The 19,690-nt window shown below is 39.0% G+C and overlaps 1 long non-coding RNA gene across 1 annotated transcript; it reads left to right on the forward strand.

Annotated features, from left to right (window-relative positions):
• Positions 1-1,209: 1,209 nt before the first annotated feature.
• Positions 1,210-6,740, forward strand: LOC139160661 (uncharacterized). Its single transcript, XR_011557990.1, has 3 exons — positions 1,210-1,316; positions 2,762-2,879; positions 6,608-6,740. It is a non-coding gene; the product is annotated as an uncharacterized lncRNA (long non-coding RNA).
• Positions 6,741-19,690: the final 12,950 nt, after the last annotated feature.

Here is a 19,690-nt window from a genome sequence, read left to right on the forward strand (position 1 = left end):
TGTTGGGGCCTGGATGGGTGTCAACAAACTCAAACTCAACCCAGACAAGACGGAGTGGCTGTGGGTCTTGCCTCCCAAGGATAATTCCATCTGTCCATCCATCACCCTGGACTACTGACCCCCTCAGATAGGGTTTGCAACTTGGGTGTCCTCCTCGATCCACAGCTGACATTGGAACATCATCTTTCGGCTGTAGTGAGGAGGGCGTTTACCCTATTTGGACAGGGAGTCATTGCTCACAGTCTCTCATGCCCTCATCACCTTGAGGTTTGATTACTGCAATGCTCTCTACAGGGGGCTACTTTGAAAAGTGTTCGGAAACTTCAGATCATGCAGAACGCGGCCACGAGAGCCATCGTGGGGCTTTCCAGATTCGCCCACATTTCTACAACACTCCATGGCTTGCATTGGCTGCTGATCAGTTTCCGGTCACAAATCAAAGTGTTGGTTATGACCTTTAAAGCCCTATATGGCATTGGACCAGAGTACCTCCGGAACCACCTTCTACCGCACCAATCCCAGCGACCGATAAGGTCCCACAGAGTTGGCCTTCTCCGGGTCCCGTTGACTAAACAATGTCATTTGGCGGGCCTCAGAGGAAGAGGCTTTTCTGTGGCGGCCCCGGCCCTCTGGAATCAACTCCCCCCAGAGATTAGAACTGCCCCCACCCTCCTTGTCTTTCGTAAACTACTCAAGACCCATCTATACCGCCAGGCATGGGGGAGTTGAGACACCTTTCCCCCAGGCTCTTTATATTTTATGTTTGGTATGTATGTGTTGTTTGGTTTTTAAATATAATAGGGTTTTATATGCTTCTTTTTTAATATTAGATTTGTTTCGCTATAATATTGTTTTTATTATTGTTGTGAGCCGCCCCAAGTCTTCAGAGAGGGGCGGCATACAAATCTAATAAGTTGTTGTTATTATTATTATTATTATTATTATTATTATTATTATTACTACTACTACTATTACTACTACTACTACTACTACTACTACTACTACTACTATGGCACCAAGGTTCTTTTGTCACCTTTTCACTTGCTTGTTTAAAACCAGCAAAGAGGTGGCTTTTCAGGCCCTCTGCCATAGAAACTTGTTGTTGCTGTTGTTATTGTCCCCATGGAAGCCTTTCATCAACAGGCATGAGTGATGAAAATGTTAGGACACTTTCAAGCTCTTTGTCTCAGCTGCCACCGTCGAGTAAAGAGCCAAGCAGTGGATCAAGGAACTGAGAACCTTGTTTTTCTAAGGAAGGGCAACCCTAAACAGACTTCACTCTTCTCCTTCTTTGAGACCATTGGGTACATTCAATGGTATGTATTGAATACACAGATATGTTCAAGGAATTAAACTACTGCAAGTGTATTCCCTTGAAACTCAACCTGACAGATTAATGATTAATGGCATGAAAGTTCCAAAGAAGGCCAAGAGAACTGGGACTGCATTTCTTCCATCTGGTTTCTAATATAGATCATCCTATCAGCTCTTCATGGTAGACCAGAGCAGAAAGCCAAAATTATGCTAATACAGTACTACTTTTATTTTAAGATTACAGAAACAGATTTTTGCAAAATCTGACCTCTGCCCCACTTTCCTATATCTTCAAGAGAACTAAGGAGGGTGAAGCCTGCAACACTTTTTCTTTTCTTTTTTTAAATATAGTTTATTGGTTTTTTAAGAAAAGAAAAAAAGAAAAAGAAAAAAGGGGGAAAAATAGGGATACAAAAAGTAAGGGGGATACAGAACAATAGACATGTTTCAACATAAAATATATAGCTTATTATGTATCAGTTTTAAACATTCAACTGTGCATTTTCATGTTATACTTAATATTTAACATTTTATGGTTTCGTATCTATAGATTTACTTAGAGATATATTAGTATGATTAGATAAGATAGGATGGGATTTGGGTGGGGAAAGGGAAGGGGGTGGTACCTGCAGTATAGCAGGCGTATGTAGTTTAACGACATATTATTAAATTATAGTGTTATGACAGCCTAAGACTTATATCGATTTTGTATGTCTTGATTGAAGCTCTTCAGGTTGTTCCTACAGCTGGTTTTTGATATCCTATCTCAGATGAAAGCTTGATTGAAATAGAGCCCGAAAATCATCCGATTGCATCTGGAGTTGCCAGGTCACTTAATCATTTTATCCAAGGAGGAAAATATTTGAGACTGGCCAATAATGAGATCTTCTAGGTCAAGGGACATCTTTTTAAATAAAGGCCTTATCATCATCTCTTTTAAACAAGCAAGTACAAATTCCATCTTCCAAGGACGTATTATCCACTCCACTTAACCATAAGACCAGTCTCAGCCTGAGCAATTTAATTAGTCAGGAAGGACAAGGGTCAACAAAGCAAAGGGTGGGCTCTCCTTCCCCAACCTACCCTTTTCATATCCTTGAAACCCACAAACTGAAGGGAAACTGACAAATTATTGCTAAGGTTACCTTCCTGTGACCTATCCCAACCTGGGTCCTAAATCAAGAGGAATCAGACTGAAGATCATCTCCACATAGTGATGAAACTTGCTGATGGTCAGCTTTTAATATTTCATCTCTCCCCCCCCCCCACCGCCAAAAAAAATTCTTGATCTTAGTGAAACCAGAGGAGTACGCACACTTGCTTATAGCTTCTGGGAGACATGGAGGGGGGATTTCAATGTGCATGAAAGATGGTTCCATTCTGTGCTCAGTCTTCCACAATGGAGTGTCTCCATATGTTCTTCAATCTTCTATCTGTTACCTATCAGGTGCTGATTGACCTATGTTGAAAGGAAAAAAGGATGCTCAAGAGAAGAGTCAATCATCTGGACCAACTTCAGGTTCCATAGATCAGCCAAGGCTTCAGCAGCATTGCTGATGGATGAGGCAAGAAATTCTCCAAGCACATTCAGTGCTATTCATCAATTACTTAATTTATTGATTTTGAGATATGTTAAAGTGCATATAGTGTTTACTTTAAGAAGCAGAACAGCCCAAATAAACATTTCAGGCCATACATGTTCAAATCAGTCAATCTCTAGAAGTACAATAATCTTCTTACCAGTTTGTCTTTGTCATATACATTCAACAAAGATATTACAGCTTACAAAGATATCAGAATAACAAAGCATAACACAGAGTCACTATCAAATCAAAGAGTCAATCAGAATGAAACTACAGAGAGAGTAAGCTATGATCTTTAGTTCCCTCTTATGACAACTTGCATTATTACAGCCAATTAGAACATAGCGTACATTTTAAAGCTATATTACATCAATCCATACAACCATACATTGTTGGATTGTTTATATATTACCAACCCAACCATTTGGACAGAGTGCTAACACTGTGTTTCTAAGACCACAACGATCTTTGAATCTCATCATAAGGCTACTTCTGAAAGTTCTAAACAAACCTACCTAATTGTGAAATGTTTACTTCCAAACAATGTCATTACAATCAGACTATCTCCGAGACCGCCTTCTGCCGCACAAATCCCAGCAACCGGTGAGGTCCCACAGAGTTGGTCTCCTTAGGGTCTCGTCGACCAAACAATGTCGGCTGGAAGGACCTAGGGGAAGAGCCTTCTCTGTGGGGGCCACGGCGCTCTGGAATCAGCTACCTCTGGAGATTCGCACTGTCCCCACCCTTCTCACCTTCTGGAAGAGTTTAAAAACTCATCTCTGTCACCAGGCCTGGGGTTCCTTAGATCTTCCCCCCTGACCAATGAATGCTTTAGTCTGATTGTTGAATGAATTATATTGATGGTTTTTCTTTTTTTATTAGAATTTTAAATATTGTTTTTAATGTATTAATTGGATTGCTCTTATTGATTCTTGTTTTTTGTACATGTTGTGAGCTGCCCCGAGTTCTCAGAGAGGGCGGCATACAAATCCAATTAACTGAATAAATAAAATAAATATTGCCTGTAGAAGTTCAGAAAGAGAGATAATAAGGCTTTCATATTATAAGGGCAGACACTAGGTAAACATCTGGACAATGCTGCCTGCATATCGATGAGATCTTGAAGTAATACAGAGGGGAAGGGCTAAAACCTCAGACACTTTGGTAATTAAATGGCTCTTTTTGTGACTCTGAAAAAGGGAACCTAGTGACCTAAAGGGAATAGAGTAGTGGTAAAGAAGATTTCAAGATCTCGGCTTCATCAAATGGATGCACTTAACTGACTTGGGGTTGGAACCTCAAGGATCCTAACCCCAAGTCAGTTAAGTGTATCCATTTCTACAGGTAAAGCTTACAGACCAGATCTGATGAAATGAGTAAAAGCTTTCACTGTAGAGATTTTTTAATTTATTTACTGTTTTGCAAAAGAGGAGGGGGACAGTTGCCTTTCAATTTGTTGTCGCCTGTCCGTACCCTTACAAATGGGATGGGGGGGGGATCCATGTCTCTAAAGCTTTCTATAATTAAATCCTGGTGACTCATTCCTCTCTGTTTTTCATCTACTGGTGCAACCAATGGCTACGTAAATTCATACCAGCAATACTCCTTAGATGAGGAAATCTAGGCAAGCTCCCCTGGACTTTCCATTGAGGCAAGCAGTGATGTAAACATCCCTTATTACACAGAGAATCAGCAAATGTTTGCAATTTCACTTTGCAGACTTCCTGCGGCCTTTCCCAAACACATAACAGATGTTCTACTAAGAGGGAGCAAGCCCTTCTTTGTGCGAGAGCAGACAGCCAAGCGAGGGGCTTTCAATAAGATTTGCAATGGGATGCTGCCATGTCCTCTCAGAAATCATGGAATGTTAACTTTGCAAACACACAACTTTACAAAATAACGATTGATTTGGAAAACAAAGCAAAAAAACCATGCTTCATTCAAGGGATGCTTCTGAGCAGAGATCCTTGTGAAGAATTCTGTCAAACCTCTTGCTGGGAAGGTGACTAAATGCTAGTGTATTCCTTGAATTACCATTTCCATTTCCAGGACTGAAAACTGAAGAACCACTGCTAAAAACATGGCTGAAATGAGAAAACTTGTTCTTTCACTTCAATTCCAGCTAGAGATTAGTCCTTCGTGCAGTTAAAACAGGCCTGTTTTTCCAATTACAAAATGAGAAAATATATCTGTTATATTCATGCAAAAATGAAGAGGCAAGTCACAGGAATAGTTCAGCACCTTTATTTTCTACTAGTTTAATGTAATATGGACTGCCACAGGCTGCAGGGAAGCTGCTTTTAAGGGCTTCCCTGAAGCCTGCTATCCATTGACCGGAGTTTATTTTTTCCGCCGCTGGATTAGCCAATCAGTGACGGCTATGCAAATTATCATTACGTATGTCCATACGTAACGATATCAGTAACTCGGAGTCTGCGGAGAGGGGCGGCATACAAATCTAATTAATAAATAAATGCAGAGAGAAAATTAATGTACATTAATTAGACACCATTTGGCTAATGCCAACCTTTCCTTTTTTTTAATTTCAAGCAAAAATAAATATTAGCTCTGCAAATGCTTAAATGCTTACCATTCTTTCAAGTTTCCATATAAGAAAATAAAAGCATAAGGAATGTAACAATAATCTTATTTTCAATCATTTATACATCAGGACAACTTTAGTGTTATGCTTGAGTGGCAGCTTCCATACCAAAGACAACCATGAATACACTGGGTTAAATGTATTCATCCATTCATCGCCTCAATTCAAGGGCAGAACTGAGATCATGAACAGGACACAGTGGGGAAACCTGCTACAGATGTCCTTCACACCTGCTACTTAAGTACAAAGAATTCATTTTGACCTAAAGTTTCCCCATTCTTTTATCCAATGGGTGAAAAATATGAGGGAAGGGTATATAAAGAGTTGCATCAGTGGAATAAGCAGCATAGAAAAGAGAGAGAAAGAGAGAGAGAGAAAAAGAGAGAGAGAGAAAGAGAAAGAGAGAGAAGGAGAAAGGGAGAGAGAGAGAGAAAGAGAGAGAGAGAGAGAAAGAGAGAGAGAGAAAAAGAGAGAGAGAGAAAGAGAAAGAGAGAGAAGGAGAAAGGGAGAGAGAGAGAGAAAGAGAGAGAGAGAGAGAAAGAGAGAGAGAGAAAGAGAGAGAGAGAGAGAAAGAGAGAGAGAGAGAAACACACACACAGAGAGAGTTGTTTCAATCCCAATTTTTTATGTCACTGATTGAAGCTATTATTATCTTCATCTTGATCTGACTTAGGGTGGACTTTATTAATAGTGTGCACATATCAGATTTATTTAGAACCCCAATTCAGTAATTTGTCACTTCAGATTTGGTGGGGGGGGGGTTAAGACACTACAGTAATAGTGAGAGCACAGCTGAATCAGGATTTGGATTGCCAAATCTATTTATTTCCCACTAATTATCATTAGAAATTATTGTTTTCCTGCTTGGAATAGAACTAAATGAAATTTCAAGAACAACAATACTTATATGGCAGAAAATTTGTCTGAAGTAGTGTAGGGTCTCCTGCCCAAGCAGGGGTTTGGACTAGAAGACCTTCAAGGTCCCTTCCAACTCTATTGTTGTTGTTGTTGATGATGATGATATGATGATGATAATAATAATAATATATGATATCTCTCTCTCGCTCTCTCTCGCTCTCTCTTACCCTCCCTCCTTGTTTATTCCAAGGTCTGCATTGGGAGCAGGAATATGGAGACCTCTGATTGGTTGAGTCATCTGTCAGCTCTGTATAAAAGGGAATGCTGTCATCCTGGCTCCTTTGTTGGATCTAACTGATGTACAATAAAGACCTATGCTGCTATTCCTGACTCCTGCCTCTTCAGTACCAGAGCTCAACACCTCGTGTATCTTTCTTGCTTCCCCTAGCAATTACTAGGAGAGGGCCCTGCACATTGTATTGTTTTGCAATATCTCTAGTTCACCTCTGAAACACTATGATTAAAGAACCCCGAGAAAAGTCACTGAGGTTAGAAACTAGAATACTTTATCATAAAAATGCTGGCTTTCCCCTATTTTTCTTCAAAACATCACTTGATGTTTTCCTTGAAGAAAAAGACAAGTAAGAAAATACATACATTTTTGCAGAAATGATTCATTCCAAATCACTGTATTTCAGGGAGATTCCATTTGAAAATGGATGTGTTTCTGAACAAGTACTTTGCCATTTCCAGTTCTCTTGAAATTACAAAAATCAGATCATTTCAGAAACAAATAGCCCTAAATTTTACCTCATCATGCCCATCTTTTAGAGAAAACAAAAAACAAACAAAAAAACCAGAAGGAAATAAAATAACAGCTGTGAAAGAAAACAAAATAATAAATGAATGGACAGAATTAAAATGATAAACAAGTGCTTAAAAAACTTTTTAAAAACCCTATACAATAAAGATTCTAGGGAGTTCATGTGCGTTTTACTCTAGATAGGATACTTTTCATAGCAGCCTTTGGGGGAGGAGGGAACAAAACAAATAACTATTATAGGTGGAAAATAGAATTTCTTGCAAATTAGATTAAATGGACCAAAGCTACTCTACTTAAGAACGCCTCTACTTAAGAACTTTTCTAGATAAGAACCTGGTGTTCAAGATTTTTTTGCCTCTTCTTAAGAACCATTAAGAACACGAGCCCGGAAAAAATTTCCCAGGAAATTTGAGAGCCCAGCCAGTTTCCTGCCATTCCTCCTTTAATCCTGGCCATCTCAGGGTTTTCTGGGCTGCCAGAGGAGCCTGTCGGTGGTGCTTAAGGAGGCTTTGGCAATCCAGAGTGAACGGAGCATTTTCCTTTCTCTGGGCGCTTGGAGAGGGAATAAACCACTTTGCTGTGGTGACTCCCTCATGCTGCCTCCCATACACCGGGCATGATGTTGCCTCCTGGAGCATCTGGGCTTCGCCCTGGCCAGATCAACTCAGCTTCAGCCAAACCAAGGAGTCACCACAGTGAAGGAAAGGCGCCAGCTACAAAGTGAGCAAGCAAGAGAAGAGGGGAGCCCTTCAGCATGGGAAGGAAGAGGAAGCACATAGGAGCAGCAGCCACCTTTCGGTCAAAGGAGCGGGAGGTTCCCCCTTCTCGCCCACCTGGGTTTCTCTCTCTGGCGCAGTGTATGGGAGGCAGCTTCGCACTGGGTGTATGGGAGGCATATGCTACTCCTCGCCGCCTCAGAGTCCCTCTTTTTTTTAAGCCTTAAAGTTTTGGATTTTTTTTAAAATTCACCTCATCTTCTTCCTTCGGCAGCGACTGTCCTCTTCTTCCTCCTCCTTCCACCCAAATTCTGAGCTTTTATTTCTTTCCTAATGGGTTTGCATTATTTGCATTTACATTAATTCCTATGGGAAAAATTGCTTCTACTTACTTTTCTACTTAAGAACCTGGTCACAGAACAAATTAAGTTCTTAAGTAGAGGTACCACTGTATATGGTGTCCTTCTCTCATAATTCCAGAACAACTAGGTAGTACACATTTTATGTATGGATTATCTTGCCCTACTTACTGTTCAACCAATTCAAGACTATAGCATTTAGAAAGACTTAACTTTGGTGTGTTTTTGGGGGGTTGTTGTTTTTAAAGGAACTGTGTATGAATAAAGAGGGGTTTTAGAAAGCTGAATAGAAAAATATGTCTTTCCTCGCTCTACATATGGTGATTCCAATCTGATCCAGATAATCATTTCCTTACAATTTAAAAAAAAAAATGAAATGAAAACAGGAACTAAAGCAGAATACATTTAATATGTCATTTGGTTTGCCAGTGAAAGTTGGCATGGATATCTCAAGTAAAATGTTCTTTCAGTCTGTTGACAGGTACTTGCATACTCTATCATCATCCCGAATAATTACATGAATCAGGGTGCAGACTTTACTAGGGCAATGCATCTTTCAAATGCATTTCTCTTTCACTTTGCCCCTTTTAAGAACAGAAATATAAGACAGATGGAAAAAAGAAAATCACAACTCATGAATGATCAACAAGGATCTCTGACAAGAGTAATCCAATATTTCTGGCCAAAGTTGGCATCTTATAAGTTTCGAAGATTTGGGAGACAATTTTTCACCTTGAGAGCCATTTGTGTGTATGTTAATAGGCTTTTTAGTTTTTTAAATGTAATTCTTAATTTTAAATTTAATTAATTATATTTCGATGTATACTGTTTTTATATGCTGTAAGGTGCCCCGAGTCCTTGGAGATGGGCGGCATATAATTTTTTAATAGTAGTAGTAGTAGTAGTAGTAGTAGTAGTAGTAGTAGTAGTAATAGTAGTAGTAGTAATAAACTTAATAGTAATAATAATAATAATAATAGTAATAATAATAATAGTGATAATAATAATAATAATATCAATTATTATTATTATTATTATTATTATAGTGTATATAATAGTGATAATAGTGATAATAATAATAGTATTAATAATAATAATAATAATAATAATAATAATAATTATTATTATTATTATTATTATTATTATTGTGTCAATACAACACAGCAAACGAGATCACTATGCTGGATTTCGTATTTCATCACCAGTCGGGCGCTTCCAAGGATTGCATGATGTAGCGGCGAATTATGTTTCCCGGTCCCAGTAAAGCGGCTTTAGCAAGTAAAATATCTTGTGAGGATGCTCACGCAAGCGAATTTTCAGGGATTTCTGCCGATTTTTTGCTTCTGCACATGCACAGAAGCAAAAATATTGGCAAAAATGGCCAAAATCTCACTCACGCCTGCATCCTCACATGTGATTTTGCTTACTGAGCATGTGCAGAAGCCAAATCTCATGCTAATTGGCGCATATGCCTGCCAAGGCCTCAGAGGGCTCACCAGTAGCACCAAAGACTAGAGGCCCTTCAATGCTTCCTACCAATCAAATCTGGGGACTCCACTGCCAGTTGACTATGCTTAAGTCAGACAATGTGCCGGGAGACCCCAAACAGCATTTCTATCTTATTTATTTATTTGTTTGTTTGTTTGTTTGTTTGTTTGTTTGTTTGTTTGTTTGTTTTTATTTATTAGATTTGTATGCCGCCCCTTTCCGTGGACTCAGGGCGGCTCACAACACAATAAAACAATTCATAACAAATCTAATAATATACAATTTAAAATTTAAAATAGTTAAAAAAAACCATTTTTAAGCAGACATACCTACAAACATACCATACATAAATTATATAGGCCCGGGGGAGATATCTCAATTCCTCCATGCCTGACGACAAAGGTGGGTTTTGAGGAGTTTACGAAAGGCAAGGAGGGTAGGGGCAGTTCTAATCTCTGGGGGGAGCTGGTTCCAGAGAGTCGGGGCCGCCACAGAGGAGGCTCTTCCCCTGGGGCCCGCCAACTGACATTGTTTAGTTGACAGGACCCAGAGAAGGCCGACTCTGTGGGACCTAATCGGTCGCTGGGATTCGTGCAGCAGAAGGCGGTCTCGGTCTTCTTTCCTTCATTTCTCATTCTGATTTCAAAAGGGTTAATAGTAGCAAAAATCAGATGACATTTCTCTATGACATAATGATCTTCCTCTGTGAAGCCCTGTCAGTGAAGTGCCTGACAATAGAAAAGGGAGGAGATAATCAGGCTCTCCCTTTCTAAGCAATTAGCAAGACCACTAAAAATCAACTACCATGAATAGCCGTAGTAGCGGTGATGCCTGTAGATTAAAACAAAGCTGTAAAATATGTTCCTATAAAAGACCTCAGCTAAAACTTTGAGTCAGGTCTCAAATGATGTCAATTTTTAACTAATTGTCTCCTATGCACTGCAAAATATAGAGGCCTTAAGACCAACTCACAAGAGTGTCAGAGGAGATGCTCTATTGTGGGCCATGCAAAAAAAAAAATCAATGTGCCATAAATCTGCAAGATCAAAATGAACAACTACATTAGCTATGGGGACAGAAAAGAGTCAATCATTGGATTAGATCTTGACTAAATTTGTTATGCTTGGATCCTCTAGAACAGGGGTCCCCATCTCCTGGTCCGTGGCCAGGTACTGGTCTGCAGTCTGTTGGAAACCAGATGGTGCAAGTGGTGGACGAGCACGTGAAGGTCAGTGGTGGGTTGTAAACAGTGATGGGTTCCCACGGGAACGGTCAGGAATGCAGTTCCGGTAGCAAAATTTGGAGCTCCACCCCAGAGCACCCAATTTGCACTGAAAGATGTTGAAACAAAATGCATAAGCCACGCACACAGTGTGGTAGTAAAATTTTTGGTAGCCCATCACTGGTTGTAAACAGGGACGCATGTACAGGAAGAAAAATCTCACAAGGGGATATGTGTGAGAGAAATTTTGGCAATTATTTTGCTTCTGTGCATGTACAAAAGCAAAAATATGTTGAGACACACGTAAAAGACCTAAAGCTGCACGGGCAGCATAGTTCCCTCTAAGCTGAGCAGTGAGCAATCGCTCACTTAAAAATCATCAACTCAGAGTTTTCCAAACCTGCCCAGAAGCCGAGAGGGAAATTTAATTATTATTTCTGTGCCGCCCAGTCCCGAAGGGACTGCCGCTCAGACACTATACTTTTCCGCCCACCCCAAAAAAAATTTAGAGAGAACACTGACGGGCAGTGCAGCGATCACTCCAGGTGCACCATCCTTTACTGTACCGGTAGCAACCCACTACTGGTTGTAAATAATTTTACTACTGATTCATGCTCGCACATGTGCAGAAGTGTCCCAGGCAGGTGGGCAAAATCTCCCACCGCCAGCGCTACTGGTTCTAAGAACTGGTCCGAACTGGTAGCAACCCACCGCTGGTGAATCGCCATTTGTGTAAGGGAAGGTGCACTCACGAAACCATCCCTCCCCCACTGCTGCTGCCATCACTCCCAGTCCAGGAAGCTGGAAAAGTTGGGGACCACCGCTGTAGAAATCAACTTAAAAATTAACCACACACATTGATTTCAGTATCTGGAATATTATAATTGTTTATTTGGGAGTAAACTCAAACTGACCTCTAAGTTAAATTTATATTGGTTCAATTCAATCAACTAAAGTGTCACACTTGCCCTGTCACATTGCCATCAAGTGATGTTTCGTGGCCTTTTCCCCATTCACAGAGGTGGGGTGGGTGTGGCCTACCCCACCAGCCCGCAGGCCGCCATTTGTCATCCTGAACTAAGATGATATTTTCATAAAAGCTTTGTGTAATCAAGATAGTTGGAAGATTAGGCTTTGGGGGGGAGGGGGTATAGGAATCTATCTGTTAGCCATGGGAGAAATGCTCTGAAATTATTATTTTTTCCTCATGAGGCACATCAAGGAATCATTCACATTTCAGTTGCAAATTATAATGGTAAAGGGGGCTGGTTTTGATCGATTTCATAACAAGGATGACTGACACTCTCTTGTCTTTAATGCTAGTCAAGATCTATAATCCCTTTCTTCTATTATATTAAGATGAGAAGAACTGTAGTCTCTACAGCTGTCTTCTGGTGCTGCAGAGAAAGATTTTGTGGCATCAGAAAAAGCCCATGAGTGACTTTTAAACCAGCCTAGTTATCCTTTACTTCTACAGGGCACTTCTCATCAATATTTCTTTCATATTTTGAATAATAAGTTATTCTGCAGAAGCTCTGAGGTATGCAAAATAACTCTCCCTTGTTTTCTTCTTCCTGCGCCATCATTAATTATATGAGTGACATAGTAGCTCTTTTGTACTTATGTGGACAAAGCCCATTAATTATATACTGCTTATTTTGTCTGTGTGTGGAGAGGGAGTGTTTATGCGTATATGTGTATATAAAAGAACTGCATGCACAGCCACCTCGAGATTCAGATTTTCAACATTTCAACTCCTTCTTCCTTTGTATCAATCATTTAAATTACTAATTTAATCATACAGTGCTGCCCAAAAATTAGCAAAGAACGATGTTGACAGGAGAATTACATTTATTGGTAGGGTTGAAAAAAAGAGAACGAAAAACTAAAAGTAATCCAGAAAGGGCTGAGGTCTTGTGGGAGCTTGTAGTTACCAGACTATCAAAGGAAAACAATGACAAGTTACTTCTGCACTGTTGCCAAGAAAACCTGATAGACATGGTTATTACTTTTTGACAACTTTGGGTGCCAGATGATGAGACCCCTCTCAATTTTCTGGAGAAGGTGAAAGAATATAAATTTTCTCTCAGTGTGTCTAGGAATGATGATGTGCCACAGAGGTACCACAAAGTCTAGTCACTAATGTCAATATTGGCAGAGAGGTTTCTCATTTTTCATGTATATAAACACAGTTAATGGAATATGAGAGAGAATAGAATAGAATAGTTTATTGGTGAAGTGTGATTGGATACACAGGGTATTTGTCTTGGTGCATATGTTCTCAGTTTACATAAAAGAAAAGATAAGTTTGTCAAGAAGCAATCCAATCATATTAGGAACCAGTCAATATAAATTATAAGGATGCAAGCAACAAAGTTACAGTACATTTATGGGAGTAGATGAGTGATGGGAACGATGAGAAGATTAATAGTAGTGCAGACTTAGTAAATAGTTTGACAGTGTTGAAGGAATTATTTGTTTAGCAGAGTATTGGTGTTCGGGGAAAAACTGTTCTTGTGTCTAGTTGTTCTGATGTTCAGTGCTCTATAGCGTCATTTCAAGGATAGGAGTTGAAGCAGTCTGTGTCCAGGATGTGAAGGGTCTGTAAATATTGATATGAATGCTATATAAATACAGGAAACCTTGAGACATTAAAAAGCAGAAATTAAATATATCAAAATTGAAATCTTGGGAAAGAGAGAAATTAAGGGATTGGAATAGCCTATTTTTCCTCAGATGTTTGTAAGTTATACTTTTATAACTTTAGGGCATGATACCCTAAATATAAATATAATATTTATACAGGTAGTCCTCAACCTGGATTGTGGGGGCAATATGCTGGCTTTGTTAAAAAGTGCTATTGCTAACATGTTGTAAGCCATCCTGAGTCAAAAGAGATAGGTGGTATAAAAATCAAACAAGTAAGTAAGTAAGTAAGTAAGTAAGTAAGTAAGTAAGTAAGTAAGTAAGTAAGTAAGTAAGTAAGTAAGTAAGTAAGTAAGCAAGCAAGCAAGCAAGCAAACAAACAAACAAACAAACAAACTTACAGCAGTTCCTTTAGTGACCATTTAAAGTTACAACAGCACTGAAAAATCTGACTTAGGTTTTTCACACTTACAAATCTCTTGCAGTATCCCCAGGGCTACGTGATATACATTCAGTTGCTTGACAGCTGACTCACATTTATGACAGTTGCAGTGTCCCAGAGTCATGTGATCCCCTTTTGCGACCTTCGGACAAGCAAATGCAATGGGGAAACCAGATTCACTTAACAACCAGGTTACTAATTTAAGAAATGTAGCAAGAAAAGTCATAAAATGGAGCAAAACTCACCTAGTAACATATATGTTTGGGCTCAATTGTGGTCATATGGTAAGAGCTATCTGTATTTAGGGCAAGACACCATATAAAGTAATGTAGTGGCAATATTCTGGGATATCACTAAGCCTATCTATCTATCTATCTATCTATCTATCTATCTATCTATCTATCTATCTATCTTTCTTCTTTCTTTCTTTCTTTCTTTCTTTCTAGATAGATAGATAGATAGATAGATAGATAAATAGATAGATAGATAGAACGATAGATAGATAGATAGATAGATAGATAGATAGATAGATCATATCTATTTATTTATTGTTATTTAAATTTATATGCCACCCAATCCTGTGGGACTATTAAACAATTGATATCCTGTACACATTAATGTTAGAAATGCAATGGCTGAAAATATTAACAAATTCTATTTAAAAAAAATCAAACTGTGCTAAGGTCAACACTAAGAACGGCTTTAAGATTACTTATGGGTGATTGGAACATCAACGCTGAAGAAATGGAGGAACTTTTGGATTAGGTGAACAGAACATTTGAGGAGACAGATGAATACAGGTTAAGCTTACAATTTTGAAAAGAAAAAAAATCACTACTAAATTTTATTCAGAGAAATAAATATTTTACAACTGGACCTCCTTGGATGAACCACACTGAAATAACAGAGATGATCTAATACTAATCCAAATATTAGAAATGTAATTCATTTAGTATGGACACTTTCAATGTAGGTTAATGGAAAAGATCATGTATGATTGTTACAAATATACAGGGCGAACTTTAAAAAGAGCACACATGTCCTAATGCCGGGAAAATAAAACCAGAGAACAAGGAAAAACAATGTAAGATGAACGTAAGGAACATATTTAGCATGTTTAACTCCTGCAACTTATGGAAAGAGATAACAAACACTGTAAAAAACTGAAACAGGAGGGAGGGATGAAAAGTAACCTTGAAGGATACTTGACTGCTAAAGCTAGACTTTCAATGTCAAGCAAGAAAGGGCAAGGAAAGAGAGTTCAAGCAAAAATGTCAACAAATAAAAATAAAGGAAACGGGAAATGAACAATATTTTAAAGAAAATCAAATAATCACAGGAAAGTTTAGAGCTATAGGGTTTTTTTTATTTCTATTCAGTAACATCACAGTCCTGGAGACTACCTGGGCAAATCCTTGCAGTTTTCTTTTCTTCCACCACCCCTCCCTAAAAGTGACTTCCTACGGCTGAGACAAAGTAACTGGCCCAAGGTCACCCAGCTGGCTCTGTGCTTAAAATGAAACTATAACTCATTGTCTCCCAGTTTCTAGTCCAATGCATTACATCAAATCGTTGAGTCTGTCATCTGCACCTCTATAACTGTCTGGCTTGGTGCTGCAACCCAACAGGACCGACACAGACTTCAGAGGACAATCAGAACTGCAGAAAAAGCAATTGCTGCCAACCAGCCTTCCATTGAGGACCTGTATACTGCACGAGTCAAAAAGAGGGCGGGGAAAATATTTACTGACCCCTCGCATCCTGGACACAAACTGTTTCAACTCCTACCCTCAAAATGTCACTACAGAGCACTGCACACCAAGACAACTAGACACAAGAACAGTTTTTTCCTGAACGCCATCACTCTACTAAACAAATAATTCCCTCAACACTGTCAGACTTTCTACTAAATCTGCACTTCTATTCTACTAGTTTTTCTCATCATTTCTATCACCCATTTCCTCCCATGTTGACTGTATGACTGTAACTTGTTGCTTGTATCCTAAGATTTTTATTAATATTGATTGTTTCTTCATTGCTAATTTGACTCCTGTGACAATCATTGTGTTGTACCATATGATTCTTGACAAATGTATCTTTTTCTTTTATGTATGCTGAGAGCATATGCACCAAGACAAATTCCTTGTGTGTCCAATCACACTTGGCCAATAAAATTCTATTCTATTCTCTTCTATTCTATTCTATTCTTTCAAACTGACGACTCATAGCTAAGCTAATCATCATCATCATCACCATCACCATCATCATCAGTAGTGGGTTGCTACCAGTATGGCATGGTGTGGGTGCAACAGTAGCAGCCACTGGTGACCTTCGGTGCCGGTCCCTGGGGCCCACCATTTTTTTCTGAATTTTTTGAATATTTTTCAATTTTGGGGGGGGGTATTTCATTTTATTTTTATTTTGAGCATGTACAAAAGCTGAGGTTTTGGCACTGTGCGTGCGTCATCATTTTGTTTTGGGCTATTTTTTTTAACTTTTTATTTCTTTCTGAACATGTGCAGAAGCCAAGTTCCAGCACTGTACATGCACCATCCATCTGTCTTTTGGCTTTGTGCTGTGCAGGAGGAAGCAAACTGGTAGCGAGGTAAGTCCCACCCCACCCTTGATCATCATCGTCATCAAAAATAAACATAAAAGAAAACTAGCTGAAGGAAACTACGTCGCCTAAAACACGATCTAAGTATTGCCCACAAGATCATATGCTGCAATGTTCTACCTGTCAATGACTACTTCAGCTTCAATCGCAACAACACAAGAGCACGCAACAGATTCAAATTTATATTAACCGCTCCAAACTTGACTGTAAAAAATATGACTTCAGCAACCGAGTTGTCGAAGCGTGGAACTCATTACCTGACTCAGTATTGTCAACCCCTAACCCCAAACATTTTTCCCTTAGACTATCCACGATTGACCTCTCCAGGTTCCTTAGAGGTCAGTAAGGGGCGTGCATAAGTGCACCAGCGTGCCTTCTGTCCCCTGTCCAATTGTCTCTCCTTATCTCATTTATCTTTTCTTCCTTTCAAATATGTTCACCTATACTTATATATCTTTTCTTCTATTCTTTTCTTTACTTATATTATTACATATCTTTCTCTTCAATGTGTATTATGTATTGGACAAAATAAACAAACAAACAAATAAATAAATATAAATGAGATTAAAGGAAAATAGAAAGGTTATACTTAGACCTTTTCTAAACATGCTTACAAAACAATAGAAATATCTGCGGAGACAGATTATATTCAAGAGCCGTAAGGTATGATAGATAGTAGTACTAGCTGTCAAATAGGAAAGCCTCAAGCATGGATGAAATAGCCACTGAACTATTTAAAGCAGCAGGGGGAAAAAACGTAGCACAATGTCAACAAGCATGGATCAAACTATGTGGCCTTTAAATCAATGTATATGCCTAAGCAGTGCTGAAGTAAGAAATCCCAAGAGAGCGCACACATTATTGCATTAATTCTTCATACAAGCCAAGTTTTGCTTAAGGTCTTGCAAACAGCTGCCAAAGGAACTGGCAAATTTCAGAAAAGGTAAGAGATCAGACAGCGAAACGGGAAGAAGAAATTACAAGAAAGAAAAGGTTTGTTTTTATTTCCTTGATGACAGCAAAGCCTTTACTTGTAAATCATGCCAGAGTGTAGAAGATGTTTCAGCTAATGAGTGTTCCACAACAGCTGTTTATTCTTCTAAGGAATCCACAATAAACAAGAAATTATTGTAGGGACTGAAATGGTAGAACATGATGATTTAGAATATGAAAGACAATGAGATACAGATGTCTAGGTGATTAACATATCCAGCAAATATAAAAAGGAAAGAATTAAAAAAAATGACAGTTGGAGTCAAAATTGGAGACCTAAACACTAATGAATTGAGATAGACAAGTGACACAGCTGTTAACAAAAAAAATGCGGAGTGTGAAATGGAAAGTGAGTTCAGTTATGATCCCATTATGAACTGGAAAATTAATGTGAAATATTAAGAAGGCTAACCAAGATCAATATGCATGGTTGGTGAACCTTCAACTAAGGGAATAGCAAAGAAGATGATAGACATTTTTTGCCTTCTTGGGCTCAGGAGAAGATAACATTGGACAGAAATTACTTCTGGAGAGAAAAACAATGAGAAATTTAAACAAGACGTGTAAGGACTTTTCAGGGATAACAAAATTAGTATAGTTAAAGCAAAGGTCTTTCCATCAGAAATTAATGACTGAAAGTGGAAACTGAGAAGAAGAATAGAAACATCATTCTTCAGAGTTCCGTGGGGTACAAAAAGAATCAGTCAGTCAGTCAGTATAGTATAAAAATACATGTACTGTATTCCGCTTCCTTTAAGTAACAATCAGAATGTGATCACTAGTCTAAGTCTGTAATAAATTGATTGAATTGAATCGGAATGAGACATTCACATATTTTAGGAATAAACGTGTACAATGAAGTAGGAAAAAGTATGGTTGGCAAAATAAAGTGGGAAGGAGGAAGAAAAAGGGACAACAGATAAAATGAATGGACTGACTTTGGAAGAACTATGGATAGGAAAGTAGGGACAGGTTGAGAAGCTAAACATGGACATGACACAATGGCATCTAAATGGCTACACAAAGCTCACTTGTTTAAAGAAAGAGTGGAGGAAATGAGAATCCATTATTATTATTATTATTATTATTATTATTATTATTATTATTAATAATAATTTATTTGTTAGATTTGTATGCCACCCGTCTCCGAAGACTCGGGGCGGCTCACAACAGTAATAGAAACAATATAACATTGAAACAAATCTAATATTAAAATAAAACATATCTAAAACCCCAACAATTTTAAACCATACAACACATACATATCAAACATAAAATATAAAAGCCTGGGGGAGGATGTCTCAGTTCCCCCATGCCTGGTGATAAAGGTGGGTCTTGAGTAATTTGCGAAAGACAAGGAGGGTGGGGGCCGTTCTAATCTGTGGGGGGAGTTGATTCCAGAGGGCTGGGGCCGCCACAGAGAAGGCTCTTACCCTGGGGCCTGCCAAACGACATTGTTTGATCGACGGGACCCGGAGAAAGCCAACTCTGAGGGACCTTATCGGCCGCTGGGATTCGTGTGGCAGAAGGCGGTTCCAGATGTATTCTGGTCCAATGCCATGTAGGGCTTTAAAGGTCAATACCAACACTTTGAATTGTGACCGGAAACCGATCGGCAGCCAGTGCAGGCCACGGAGTGTTGCAGAAATGTGGGCAAATCTAGGGAGCCCCACGATGGCTCTTGCGGCCGCATTCTGCACGATCTGAAGTTTCCGAACACTTTTCAAGGGTAGCCCCATGTAGAGAGCGTTGCAGTAATTGAACCTCGAGGTGATGAGGGCATGAGTGACTGTGACTGTGAGCAATGACTCCCTGTCCATTATTCTGAAATCTTTGTGATCCCTCAACATATTTTTCTCTCCTGTCAACAGCAAGCAGTGATGAACAACTGGTAGACCATTGTGTTTGGAGTAGAGAATTTAAAACGATGCTTTTTTCAACTTGTGTTTACTGAGTTCGATCAGTGATGAAAGGACTGGCGGTGGGGAAAGGGGAGAGAGATGAATAGATGGCTGATGGCTCCAAAG

This window comes from Erythrolamprus reginae, chromosome 1, assembly GCF_031021105.1.
Source record: "Erythrolamprus reginae isolate rEryReg1 chromosome 1, rEryReg1.hap1, whole genome shotgun sequence".
Lineage (NCBI taxonomy): Eukaryota > Metazoa > Chordata > Lepidosauria > Squamata > Dipsadidae > Erythrolamprus > Erythrolamprus reginae.